This window comes from Gekko japonicus, unplaced genomic scaffold, assembly GCF_001447785.1.
Source record: "Gekko japonicus isolate JY-2015 unplaced genomic scaffold, Gekko_japonicus_V1.1 scaffold170, whole genome shotgun sequence".
Lineage (NCBI taxonomy): Eukaryota > Metazoa > Chordata > Lepidosauria > Squamata > Gekkonidae > Gekko > Gekko japonicus.
This window is the reverse complement of record NW_015160212.1, coordinates 892,015-904,947: the sequence shown is the minus strand read 5'-3', so window position 1 is coordinate 904,947 and position 12,933 is coordinate 892,015.

The window sequence follows — 12,933 nt, the reverse complement described above, 5'->3', positions numbered from 1 at the left end:
GTACACCCGCTTCTCCTTGCTTGAAAGTCTTCTAAAGGGGGAAGTTTCCTTTTGTGGTTACATTGAAGTTTAAATTGATGTTTGTTGCTGGTCCTACAAAAGGCCCATTAAGCAGCTGACAATCATAGACAGGAGCGCTCCGTCTATGATTGTCAGAGGGCATGAGTGGCTGGCGGTGGGCAGAAGAGGGGAGGGGGGTAACCCCAGGGAGCTCTTTACTAGGGCCCCCCCAATCTGGAACCAGCCCTGGCTAGACCCAGGGACCATGAAGTGTGCCTTACAAAAATTGCTCCCCGCCAAGTTGCCTCGGAGTGGGATATAATACCTAAACAACCATGCAACCTGATAGACAGAACCATCAAGGAAAGAGACATTATCCTGGGGTTGCCAATATCCAGCTGAGGCCCAGAGATCTCCTGGAATCTCCAGGCTACAGAGACCGGGTCCCTTGGAGGACATGGCGGCTTCGGTGGGTGGGTTCGATGGCAGCACACCCCACCAGAGCCTTTCCCCAGGCTCCACCCACAAGTCTCCAGGAGTTGGCAAAACTAGGCACAAGACAACTTTGTAAAGCTAACAAGGGACTAGAGCAGATCTGAGGCCCATTGATATGGTGGCCAACCTCCAAGAGAGCCTCACCGACCCCTTGCGAGTTTGAAAGTTGTTCTTCTTGCCGGCTGAGCTTGGGTAGATTGATGTCATGTGACATTTGGCTCCCGAAGTAAGCCCCTGGTGCAAGACGTGTTTTCTCTGACAAAGAATTGAAAGGAAAAGGATTTTCTTAGGAATCTCGTCAGGTCAGGCCGGTATCACGCAAGCTGCAAAGAGCAGTTTGACATCGCACAGGTTGCAAATTGCCAGTTAATAGTATCCTTTCCAAAGTCGACAGGAGTCTCTTCGACAGAGCGGTTGATATATATATTATTTCCAAATTTTCCAAGAAACAAATCACAAACAGAGCAATAAAGCCATTGAGGGGACGGGCTATTTGAAGATCGTACCCAAGCTGCAAGTCACCTTTCGGCAGCATCTTCTGCAATCAACATGAACTCGATCAGCGTATGGACTGTTATCAACGGAACTGTGACATTGAATGTTAGAGACTGTGCCAGGATTTGTTCTTCTACATGGTGGGGGTCATGGAAATTTATCTTTAAGTATTTCATTAAGTATATCAGAAGTCTGTAGAAAGATTGCCCACGGTTTTTGTAATATTAAAATTCATTATAAAATTTAATATTTGCGAATATTGTTACAGTTATTACAAATTCATTTAGCACAGTAGATTCCCTTGAGCTGAACCTCCAGATGGTGGCTGGATATCTCCTGGAATTACAACTGATCTCCAGGTGACAGAAATCAGAAAGCAGAAACGGCTGCTTTGAAGGCTGGACTCTATGGCATTATGCCCCATTGAAGCCCCTCCCCTCCCCAAACCCCGCCCTCCTCAAGCTCCACCTCCAAAGTCTCCAAGTATTTCCCAATCTGGAGCTAGCAACCATACCCACTGAGTTGTAAGCACTTGACAGGAAGACACAGGACATCAGACAGGAAGAGGAGGAGCCAGAGTCGTGACTTCACCAAGATTAAGGGACAGCGGACCCAAGCCAAGAGCCAATGAGGGCAGTGTAGTGAGGAGAGAACCAAGGCTCAGAGCCATAGAAGGATTTCTCCACCGCTGAGTGTCTTTGCCTTACCATCTTTGGGAACTTCCCAGCCCGGAGTTGGCAACCAATGCTCCCTCTAAGCTGTGGATTCTTGTGAGCAAAAATTCTACTTTGTGAGCTGCTGGCATTAAAGTCGTGAGCGAGCGATTTGGCTACTGCGTAAATTAGTGTGCTTTGGAGCCCTCCTTCCTGAGCGAAGACAAAAATGGGTGAGCCGTAGGGTTGCCAAGTCCATCTTCCGCGTTGGGGGCGTTCCTGGAGGGGGCAGGGCATCCCTGACGTGATGACGTCACGTAAGGGACGTCCGCCACCCTGCCCGCCCGCCTGCGCACTCGATCTCCAGAAAGGCCAGTTCCCTGCACTTAAAGGAGCCGGTGTTTCCCCTTTAAGAGCAAAGAGCCGGCATTTCCCTTTTAAGTGCACGGAGCTGACATTTCCCTGCAAGCCTGATCTCAAGCGGAGATCCAGCTTGGGAGGAAACGTCCATGCACTTGAAGGCAGCCACCCCTCTCTCTCAAGAGAGAAGGGAGAGGGGTGGTTGTGGGTATTCGGGGCGGGGCTTCCCCCTCCAGCCATCTGGCCGACGGTGGGTAGAACCCCCCAAAATGGGGGACCCCTGGCAAACCGGGGTTTTTTTTTGGCAACCCTAGTGAGCCAGAGGCTAAAAAACTGTGAGCTAGCTCACACTAACTCGGCTTAGAGGGAACACTGTTGGCAACCCAACCAGAAAAGAAGCTGCTGCTATTCCTCACGTAGCTTCGACAGCTCTTTCTTAAGCGAGGCAAAAGAGTGACACCGACACCACCCCAAAGCAGGAAAAGCCAGATTAAAATACAGAGAACAGGACCAAAGCGGTCTGGAGAAGGACAGGCGCCCCCCTGAGCCCATCCAACGGAGGAGCAGCTCATTAAAAGCTGGAGGGGATAAAAAGAAAGAGGTCACCTGGCATCCTCTGCAACCGGCAGGCTTCGGAGGGGAGGGGATGAGAGAGAACAGACACAAGCAGAGAGATGGCCCCTTTCCCTGCCGCTCGTCCACCCCACACGGGGGTACGCAGCCTCAATGGTGGCACTTTGCTCCCAGGCCATGTGGCGTCTGATAGGTCATCACCAGCACTTGGAACTGTACCCCGGAGCAAACCAGTAGGCAGCGGGGTTGCCAGCCTCCAGGTGGGGCCTGGGGATCTCCTGCTGTTACAATTTATCTCCAGCCGACAGAGATCAGCTTCCCTGGAGAAAATGGCTGATTTGAAGGGTGGACTCTATATGGCATTGTACCATGCGGAGGCCCCTCCCCTCCCCAAACCCTGCCCTCTCCCGGATCCACCCCCAAAGTCTCCAGGTATTTCCCAACCCAGACCTGGCAACCCTATCAGGGAGACAGCTTAAAAGGGTTGCCCACTCTGAGTTGGGAAATAACTGGAGATATTGGGGGCGGAGCTTGGGGAGGGGAGGGGCCTCAGCTGGGGCTGACGCCATACAGTCCACCTTCCAAAGCAGCCAATTTCCCCAGGGGAACTGATCTTGGCCACCTGCAGATCGATTGGAATAGCGTGAGATCTGCCGGTGCCCCCTGGAGGTTGGCAACCCTTAAACGTCAGGGGCTCGCCATGGAGGGGAGAAACTGTCAGTGCAAACCCGGAGGCCCACGGCCTGCCCCGGAGGCAGAGGTCTGCAGATCGATTGGAATAGCGTGAGATCTGCCGGTGCCCCCTGGAGGTTGGCAACCCTTAAAAGTCAGGGGCTCACCATGGAGGGGAGAAATTGTCAGTGCAAACCCGGAGGCGCACGGCCTGCCCCGGAGGCAGAGGCCAGAGACATGGCGGGCTTTCTGGACACGCTCCTCCTCCTCCAGGGAGCTTTCAGATCTCAGCCTCTGATTTCCCTATAGAGAGAGTTCCGTGTGCACCAAGAGTTAGGCCTGTTGCCGGTGTCCCTGGTGGGCTATTATCTTCGGGTTTCTGCTTTCACCTTCCTGAAAAGAGCATGTGCTAAGGGCATTTTGAAAGGGGGTGAGAAACAATGGGGCCCTGTGCCTGTCCTGGGGAATCAAAGGCCAGGTTTTTCAGCATTACCCCACCGAAAAGATTACCATTTGAAACAGATAGCAAGCAGGGTGTATTTGGCATAATGGTCCCTGGAGGGGGTCTAGTGTTCCAAGGGACTCCCTGAGGCTCCCCTATCTCCGCCCAGCCCCTCACCTGAGTGTGGGAAACCAGCCTCCAATCGCTTTGGAATCTGCAGAACTGCTGTGATAAAAAAAGCTTTGTGTGGGCTTAATGGGGGAAGGCGTTTGACCCTGCTGGGTTCTTCTCAGGTCGTCTTGTGCTGGTAGCAAGCCTCTTTCTAAGGACACTGCCCTATGTTTCCAGTGCCAGTTGGAAAACCACAGTTTCAGCAGAGCCTGTTAGTCAAACAATTTTGTATTTGTTAGATACGAGACTCAGGCAGCAGGTGAACAGTGATTAACAGCTTTATTGAACACGAAGTCAGAAGAACCAGAATGAGACAAATCAATGGAGCAACAGGCTCCTTTTTAAACTGTCTGGGCTTGGCAAGCCACGCCCACATGTCAGCTAAAGTCCAATCACATACTGTGCATAAAGGCCAATCATTTCTCTTCCCTCCAGAACTTCCTTTGTTCTGATAGGTCTATTTACAATACCTTTCAAGATTTCAAGCTCAGTACATTCATTCCATTCCATTCCATACACAACAGTATTGGATTTAAATGTGGCAATAAATATCTAGAGGAGGAGGAGGAGGAGGAGGAGATTGGATTTATACCCAGCCCTTCATTACCCAAAGGAGTCTCGGAGCAGTTCACAATCTCCTTTCCCTTCCCCTCCCCACAACAGACACCCTGTGAGGCAGGTGGGGCCGAGAGAGCTCTCCAGAGAACTGCCCTTGAGAGAACAGCTCTGAGAGAACTTGTGAGTGACCCCAGGTCACACCAGCAACTGCAGGTGGAGGAGTGGGGAATTAAACCTGGTTCTCCCAGGTTAGAGTCCGCCCTCTTAACCACTACACCAAACTGGCTCTCCCTAATAAAAGCACACCAGTGGGGTGTGGTGTTTAGAGTGTTGGACTCGAATCTGGGAGACCCAGGTTCAAATGTGCACTCTGCCATGAAAGCATGCTGGGTGACCTCGGGCCAGTCAACTATAACCTTCCTCACAGGGTTATTGTGAGGATAAAATGGAGCAGGAGGGAATGATGCTGTAAGGGCTTTGTATCCCCTCTGGACAGAAAAGTGGGGTATCCTGGTATTTTTGGCCAGTGGTATTTTTGGCCACTGTGTGACCCAGAGGGTTGGACTGGCTTCTCTCATGTTCTTATCCATATATAAAAATATTTATGCATATTGAAAAGTAATTCTTGTATTTGTTCTCCTTTTTGTTTGTTAGCAAGCAATTCTATGATCATAATCACTGGAGACTGACTCCTGCAGGGTATGTCATTTGCATTTGTTCCACCCGGTACTGACACCGGGCAGCTATCATGGATATGTCAGGGTAATGTCGCCTCATTCTTCTCTTCCTGAGGAGGATTCAGTTTTATATTCTAGAGTTTGTGATGCAAATGTTCCAGGTTACCAGATGAGCCTCCCAGATTTCTGTCTTTGGTTCTGTTTATCTGCTGCTCCCACGTTGGCCTTATTAGGCAGGCACATTTACAGTACGATCCTAAACAGAGGAAAAGGTAAATGTTCCCTTGCTCGAAAGCCAGTAGGGTTGCGGTGCTCATCTCCGTTTCCAAGCCAAAGACATTTCCATGGTCATGTGGCCGGCATGAATAAACGCCAAGGTGCATGGAAAGCTGTTACCTTCCCACTGAAGCGGTACCTATTTATCTACTTGCAATTTCTTGCTTTCGAACTGCTAGGTTGGCAGGAGCTGGAACCAGAGACGGGAGCTCACTTCGTCATGCGGCACTCGGGTCTCCCTAAACCCATTGACTTAAATGGATTTAGAAGGGTGCAACTCTATGCACGATGGCGCTGTTAATCTCATTGTTTATGGTTGCTGTGTAGCCAGTATAGACCCGAGGCTCCTCATTTGACACAGCAAATACGGAGTTATGCAGATCAGTGGCCCTTTTGGAAGGCCTCTCGAGTTTGTTTTTAGCATGTTTTAGTTTCTGATTTATTTATTTTTTAAAAATCTTGCTCTCTTTTCCTGTTCCTGGTGGAGGGGAACCCAACTTTCATGTTGCTGATTGTCCAGTAACCTGTCAAAGAACCCGCTCTGTTTGCACCTGACTCAGCTGCAGACCGCCAAGTATGGGGTGAGGCACTATTAAGATGCAGTGCGGAGGGTTGCTAGGGCCCCCTGGCCATGGGCAGGAGATGTGGGGTCGAGTTGCCAGATCCAGGTTGGGAAAATGCTGGAGATTTAGGGACGGAGCCTGGGGAGGACAGGGACTTCAGTGGGGTGCAATGCAATAGAATCCACCCTCCGAAGCAGCCATTTTCTCCAGGGGAACTGATCTCCATAGTTTGGAGATAAGATGTAATTCCAGAGTATCCCCAGGTCCCACCTGAAGGCTGGCACCCCTAATTCACTCTGTCTCCATTCATTTATGTTTATTATGATGGGAAGGGTATTGACTTGGAACTTCAAGGGACTCACTCCCCCTAATAAATGCAAACAAAGGCTGATGTTGTCTTCTTCAAGAGATGCCTATCTTTGCTCACGATTCCTTAGGAATGCCTAAGGGTGTACAGCCCATTTCGGAGGAACTACAAGACTCTTGCACGAAACATTAAACTCAACAAACGTATATTTGCTGAGCATGGCAGATATATAATCAAATTGATTGTGCTGTTTAATGGCGGCTGTCTCTAGAGTGAACATGGGCAGTGCTGAACTCTCTCACAGCCCCCATGCGCGTGTCTTGAAATTAGGCACTATTTCTTCAGGGTGGAGGTTTTAACAAAATCATGGACTGTTTATGAGGTAGCAATACCTAACTTTGCCAGCCTCCAGGTGGGGCCCGGAGATCTCCAGGGATTACATTTGATCTCCAGACTGCAGAGATTTGTTCCTTTAGAGAAAATGGCTGCTTTGGAGGTAGACTCTAGGGCATTACACTCCGCTGAGGCCCCTCCTTGGATCGTGCCCTCCCCAGGCTCCACACTCAAATCTCCAGCAATTCCTGAACCCAGAATTGGCAACCATAGGAACACCCAGCTTCATCTGCAACAAACCAGAACCTTATTAACGTCAACAGGCTTTTGGCTGAGGACAGCAATGGCTGTCCATCATAGTTGGCACCCTCTTCTCTTTTCTTCCACCTTGCCCGCTTCGGCCTCCTCCTTAACCTGCCCATGAGACGGAAGAACAGTCCAGAGCAGGTTTTAGATTAAATTATAGACGCCATTTGAAGACTGTGAAATTTGGGATTGTTGGTTTCAAACTGTATTTTCGTATGCTTTCATGTGTTTGTAAATCGCCTAGAGCTCTGTGTACTCAGGGATGGGGCGATTCAAAAATTCAATAAATAATAATAATAAATAACATCCCTACCCAAAGGAGTCTCAGAGCGGCTTACAAACTCCTTTCCCTCCCCCCCCCACAACAGACACCCTGTGAGGTAGGCGGGGCTGAGAGAACTCTGACAGAAACGGCTCTTTTTCAAGAACAGCTGTGCCAGAACTATGGCTTGCCCAAGGTCATCCAGCAGCTGCAAGTGGAGGAGTGGGGAATCAAACCCGGTTCTCCCAGATTAGAGTCCACACACTTAACCACTACACCAAACCAAGCAGACGTGACATTACCTGATACTTGAAGTGAGCTGTGACTCACAAACGGACTCTTGCTCTTTTCTAGCGATCCTTGGAGAGCTATGCACCCTAGGGGTAGAGTTCATTTGTTCCTATCTCAAGTGAATCAGGGCTGTTTCCGCCTTGACTATTTTTTTCCTGGCTCTGGTCCCCTTGAATTGGTTCATGCTTACACCACCGGGAATAGATCAACTTGGACCTGGATCCGGTTGCTCACCTCTCAGCAGCCTACTAACAGTAGGGTTCCTCGTGGGAAATCTTATCAAACCGGAAGAGGTTCTGCTGTCGCTCAGAGCCTTATCTTTCGACACGGCAAAGCTGTGTGATGCCACATGTATGAACCTGGACAGAAGACCAGTTAGGGTTGCCAGCCTCCAGGTGGGGTCTGGGGAACTCCTGGAGTTACAACTGCTCTCCAGACGACAGAGATCAGTTCCCGTGGAGGAAATGGTGGCTGTGGAGGCTGGGCTCCATGGCGTTATACCACACTGGGCTCCTTCTCCTCCCACCCCAGGCAGCAGCCCCAGATATCCAGGAATTTCCCAACCTGGAGTTGGCAACCCTGCTTATCACTGAAGGGGGGGAAATAGCATATAGAGGCCCTGTTCACATGCGGAATTTGCAGCGGGAGAGGCACGAATGTTGGGAGTATACGGGCGCAAGCGTATATGTACATGTGGCAAGCGTAGCACACTCATCGCCAACCCCGTAGCATCCGCCCGAAGATCCAGAGTTAAAAAATACCCGGGAAAGCCTATTAGCAAACGGTTTGTTATGGGCCATCACGGAATACCTACGTGTCATCCTCTCGTTGTGTTGATGCTCGCTGAAAACACGCACCAACAAACAAAAAAAACCCTTTGCCGCCACGGTGTCTGATCGCGTTCTGGCCTGTGTGATGGGGCCGATATATGGTATGCAGGAATGACATCTGGTGAAATTTGCACTGAACGTTTAGAGTTTTGTCCTTTTTAAAAAAATCTTTGTTTCGTTTTATTTATTGGTCTTGTTTATTTGTGCTCTTCAATCTTTCCCTGCCCCTCCCCTCTTTTTAAATGTTTTTCCTGTTCTTTCCTCTCTTTTTAAAAATGTCCTGTTTAGGGTTAGGAGAGAAGTCGGGTTTATGGGAGGGAAGGCCTGTTTGACAGTTAGTGGTTTATAGTGGTTTATGATGACAATAAAATTTTAAAACGGGAACAACAAAAGGGGAGGGGTATCAGTTTCCTCAAGAAAAACCTCCAGCACCATGCCCGGCTGTCTTGTGGGTTTTTAAAAACCCTGAGGGGACGAAGGTTTTGAAGGAAGGGTCTCCATTTTGGAAAGAAGGAACGCGCCTGGCCTCCTTTCCTGGCATTCACAGGCCAGGACTTTGCTCCTGAGGCCTTCTTTGTACGTAAGGCACCGTCTGAGGACATGGGGACAATGCTTGCCAGAGAGTACAGTTGCCACCTGAGGAGGAGGGATCTCAGTGGGACAGAAGGCCATAGTGCCCCCCTTCCAAAGCAGCCATTTTCTTCAGGGGAACTGGTAGGGCGGCGGCCAGCTCGGGGTTGGCAGAGAGCCAGTCTGGTGGTTAAGTGCGCGGACTCTAATCTGGGAGAACCGGGTTTGACTCCCCACTCCTCCACTTGTACCTGGCTGGATGACTTTGGGCAAGCCGTAGTTCTGATAAGAGCTGTCCTTGAAAAAGAGCAGTTTCTGTCAAGAGCTCTCTCAGCCCCACCTACCTCACAGGGTGTCTGTGAGACCGGATGCTGGGCCAGGGGGCCCCTCAGTGGTCTGATCCAGCAAGAAGAGGAGGAGGAGGGGGCTGGATTTATACCCCACCCTTCACTCAGAGTCTCACAGCAGCTTACAAACTTTCCCCCCTTCCCCTCCCCACAACAGACACCCTGAGAGGTAAGTGGAGCTGAGATAACTCTTTCCAGAACTGCCCTTTCAACGACAACTCTTCTCAGAACTATGGCTTGGCCCAAGGTCATCCAGCAGCTGCAAGTGGAGGAATGGGGAATCAAACCCAGTTCTCCCAGATTACAGTCTGCACACTTAACCACTACACCAAATAAAACACTAAGGTTCTTCTTATGTTCTTACCAGGGGAAGGCTTTGGGCTCTATGCCCTGGAACTGGTAGGCCACTGTGAGATCGGATGCTGGACTGGATGGGCCTTTGGTCTGATCCAGCACGGCTGTTCTTCTGTTCTTGTCAGGGGAAGGCCTCGGCCTCTCTGCCTTGGAACTCATTGGCCACTGTGTGAGATGGGATGCTGGACTAGATGGACCACTGGTTTGACCTAGCAGGGTAAGTCTTCGGTTCTTATCAGGGGAAGGCCTTGGCCTCTGTCATGGCTCAGGTTGGGTGTCACTTCACGCTGCCACCACTCTGGATTTAGGTTCCCTTGAGAAGGCCCAGAGTACGCTCCCAAGACCTTCAGACCTCGCTTTTGGCCAAATAATAGGTGTGAGGACCAGGCAGTGTGAACCATGAAAATAGTTTATTTTATAGGAGGTCAAACAACAAGGTGCAGACTAATAACAGTAAGTGGGTGAAAAGAAGTCAAATATATACTGTCCCTAGCTCACAATTCCAAGTGGCACTAGACTACTCACCCTTCCCTCAGGATGAGGGTCTCTTCCCTACAGCAGCCTCAGTCCCTTCTGGCTCTGTCCCCTGGGAAGAAGAACAGCTTTTCCTGCCCTCCTCTTTTCCTATTGGTCAGTTTTAGCTCCAAAACCTCTCAGGGGCTTCTGGGAGTTGTAGGCCCAGCCTCACCTACTGCTAGCTAGGCTCCCTGGGGCTAGTAGGCCTCTGGTGGCGCAGCCCAGATCATGACAGGTGTAATGCCATAGCCCTACTTGGGGAAGGGGAACTATTGAGTTCGAATTGCCCTGCTTCTCCTTCAGCAGGGCCTAATGCCATGGAGTCCACCCTCCAAAGCAGCCATTTTCTCCAGGGGAACTGATCTCGGCCATCTGGAGAGCAATTGTAATAGTGGGAGATCTCCAGGTGCGAACGGGAGGTTGGCAACTCTCAGTCCACCCTCCAAAGCAGCTGTTTTCTTCAAGGGAACTGATCTTGGTCATCTGGAGATCAGTTATAACAGCAAGTCATCTCCAGCAGTGTCCCCTCTAAGCTGAGTTAGTGTGAGCTAGCTCATGGTTTTTCTGCCTCCGGCTCACACATTTCTGTCTTAGCTCAGGAAGGATGGCTCCAGAGCAAGCTAATTTATGCAGCAGCCAAATCACTCGCTCACAACTTTAATGCCAGCAGCTCACAAAGTAGAATTTTCGCTCACAGGACTCCATAGCTTAGAGGGAGCATTGCTTTCCAGGTGCCACCTGGAGGTTGTCAACCCTGGGGCCGGGCCTGTTCTTGGGCCGGGCCTCACACCAACTGCTTGGAGAGGGCCGGCGTTCTTCGAGGCCTGGGCTTGATCCCAGGGGAGCGGCATCCCTCGGGGGGACCTGTGGCACCACCAGTGGAGGAGGGCAAGCCGAAATACCTCGCACCAGCTCTGCCTGAGGGCATTAACCTTCCCTGGCGAGAGAGTCAATGACAGGCCTCAGCACCCTGTCATTATGCCCTGAGCAGTTACACGGAAGCGTGCCTCGTGTCTTAAGCTTCTCCCGCGGAGTCTTCCTCCCACGTCAGGGCTGGGCCTGGGAAAGTCTTAGTGCCGCAGCACCGAGAGGGGCAGAGGAGCGGGATGCTAACTGAGGTCGGCGTCTCAGGGAGTCCGACCTGGAGAGCGCCCTCAGCCAGGGGCGGATTAAGGCTCACTGGTGCCTAGGGTTGCTAAACCCCCCTCCCCGGTTTGCCAGGGGTGCCCCGTTTTTTTGGGAGGTTCTACCCGCTGCCAGCCAGATGGCCAGTGGGGAGAAGCCCCGCCCCCAACACCCACAGCCACCCCTCTCCCTTCTCTCTTGAGAGAGAGGGGTGGCTGCCTTTAAATTCATGGAACCGCGTTTCCTCCCAAACCCAATCTCAGGTTGAGATTAGGTTTGCAGGGAAATGCCAGTTCCGGCACTTAAAAGGGAAACGCCGGCTCCTTTAAGTGCAGGAAACTGGCATTTCGGGAGATCGAGCGGGCGGTGGTTAAAGGGGAAACGCCGGCTCCATGCACTTACAAGGGAAATGCTGGCTCTTTTAAGTGCAGGAAACTGGCGTTTCGGGAGATCGAGCGGACGGTGGTGGGCGGCGGACGTCCCCAATGTGACATCATCACGTCGGTGATGCCCCTCCCCTCCAGGAACGCCCCCAAAGTCCCCCACTGGGGGTGGAAGATGGACTTGGCAACCCTACTGGTGCCCTAAGCACTGACCTATCTTGGTGCCCCCTCCTTTCCACACTTGGTGCCCCCCCCGTCCATTTTAGTTGTTGACCTGTCTGACCAGATATACAATGCAGGTTGCAGCAATACAAAAATTTATTCATAGGATAACACAATATACTGTCCAAACTATGCCAAGCTTCGGCTACATAAAGTTCTACAAAAATGCAATACAACAAGTTAAATGTATCAAAGTTCCAATATTCACCCCTTTCCCAACTTTGTGGTGCCCCCTTTGGCCCTGGTGCCCTAAGCACGTGCTTAGTCTACTTAATGGTTAACCTGCCCCTGCCCTCGGCCTTACGCCTTTCCCGGGGACCTTTTGTTAGCGTTTGCCTAAGAAGGCTGTGTGACTGCCGGCAGGGAAAGGAGGCAGCCTTCCCTTCCTGCAGCCTTCCCCTCCTCTTCTTAACCATTGGCAGGGGTCATTTCCTGCAGGGGCGCACAGGAGCTGAGCTCTGGCAGTAAAGAGCCCAGGGGGCGGGCACATGCAACAAGCCCCACCTCCTGCTCCCAGCAGCCGCCCCCCCCAGTCCAAAACAGTCCAGTGGCACCTTTAAGACCAGGTTTTATTCAGGTACAAGCTCTCCCTCCTCTGTGAGGGACAGATCTGCACATGTTTCCCCCCCCCAATAGCTAGCAATCCAAAACAGTTCAGTGGAACCTGAGCGGTGGGTGTTGCCTTCTGACACACTTCCGGTGATGTCAGGGGGTGTGGCATATGCAAATAAGGTATGCTAATGAGTTATGCTAATAAGCTCCTGCACCTCTTTTTCTACTAAATGACCCCTGACCATTGGGTGTGATTGTGCAGCCCCGTTCTTGACAGTTGTGCAGCAATGTTCTGTGCATGCCTTCACAACGTGGGGGCAGATCTTTGGTCTCCTCTGCTGGGAAAACAGAAAAGGGCCAAATGGCAGGTGGCAGGCTGCTGAGAAGGTTGTGCCAAAAGTTGGCATGGGCATGCCAGAAACTGCTGTTCCTTTGACGCGCCCAGAGCCACAGCTCTCAGTGTGCTCACCGTGCGGCTGGATCAGCTGTATGACCATCAGTGACTGGGCTGTAGGTGTGTATATTTGGGAAGAAGATGATGAAGAAGAAGAGATTGGATTTATGCCGTGCCTTTCACTACCCGAAGGAGTCTCAGAGCAG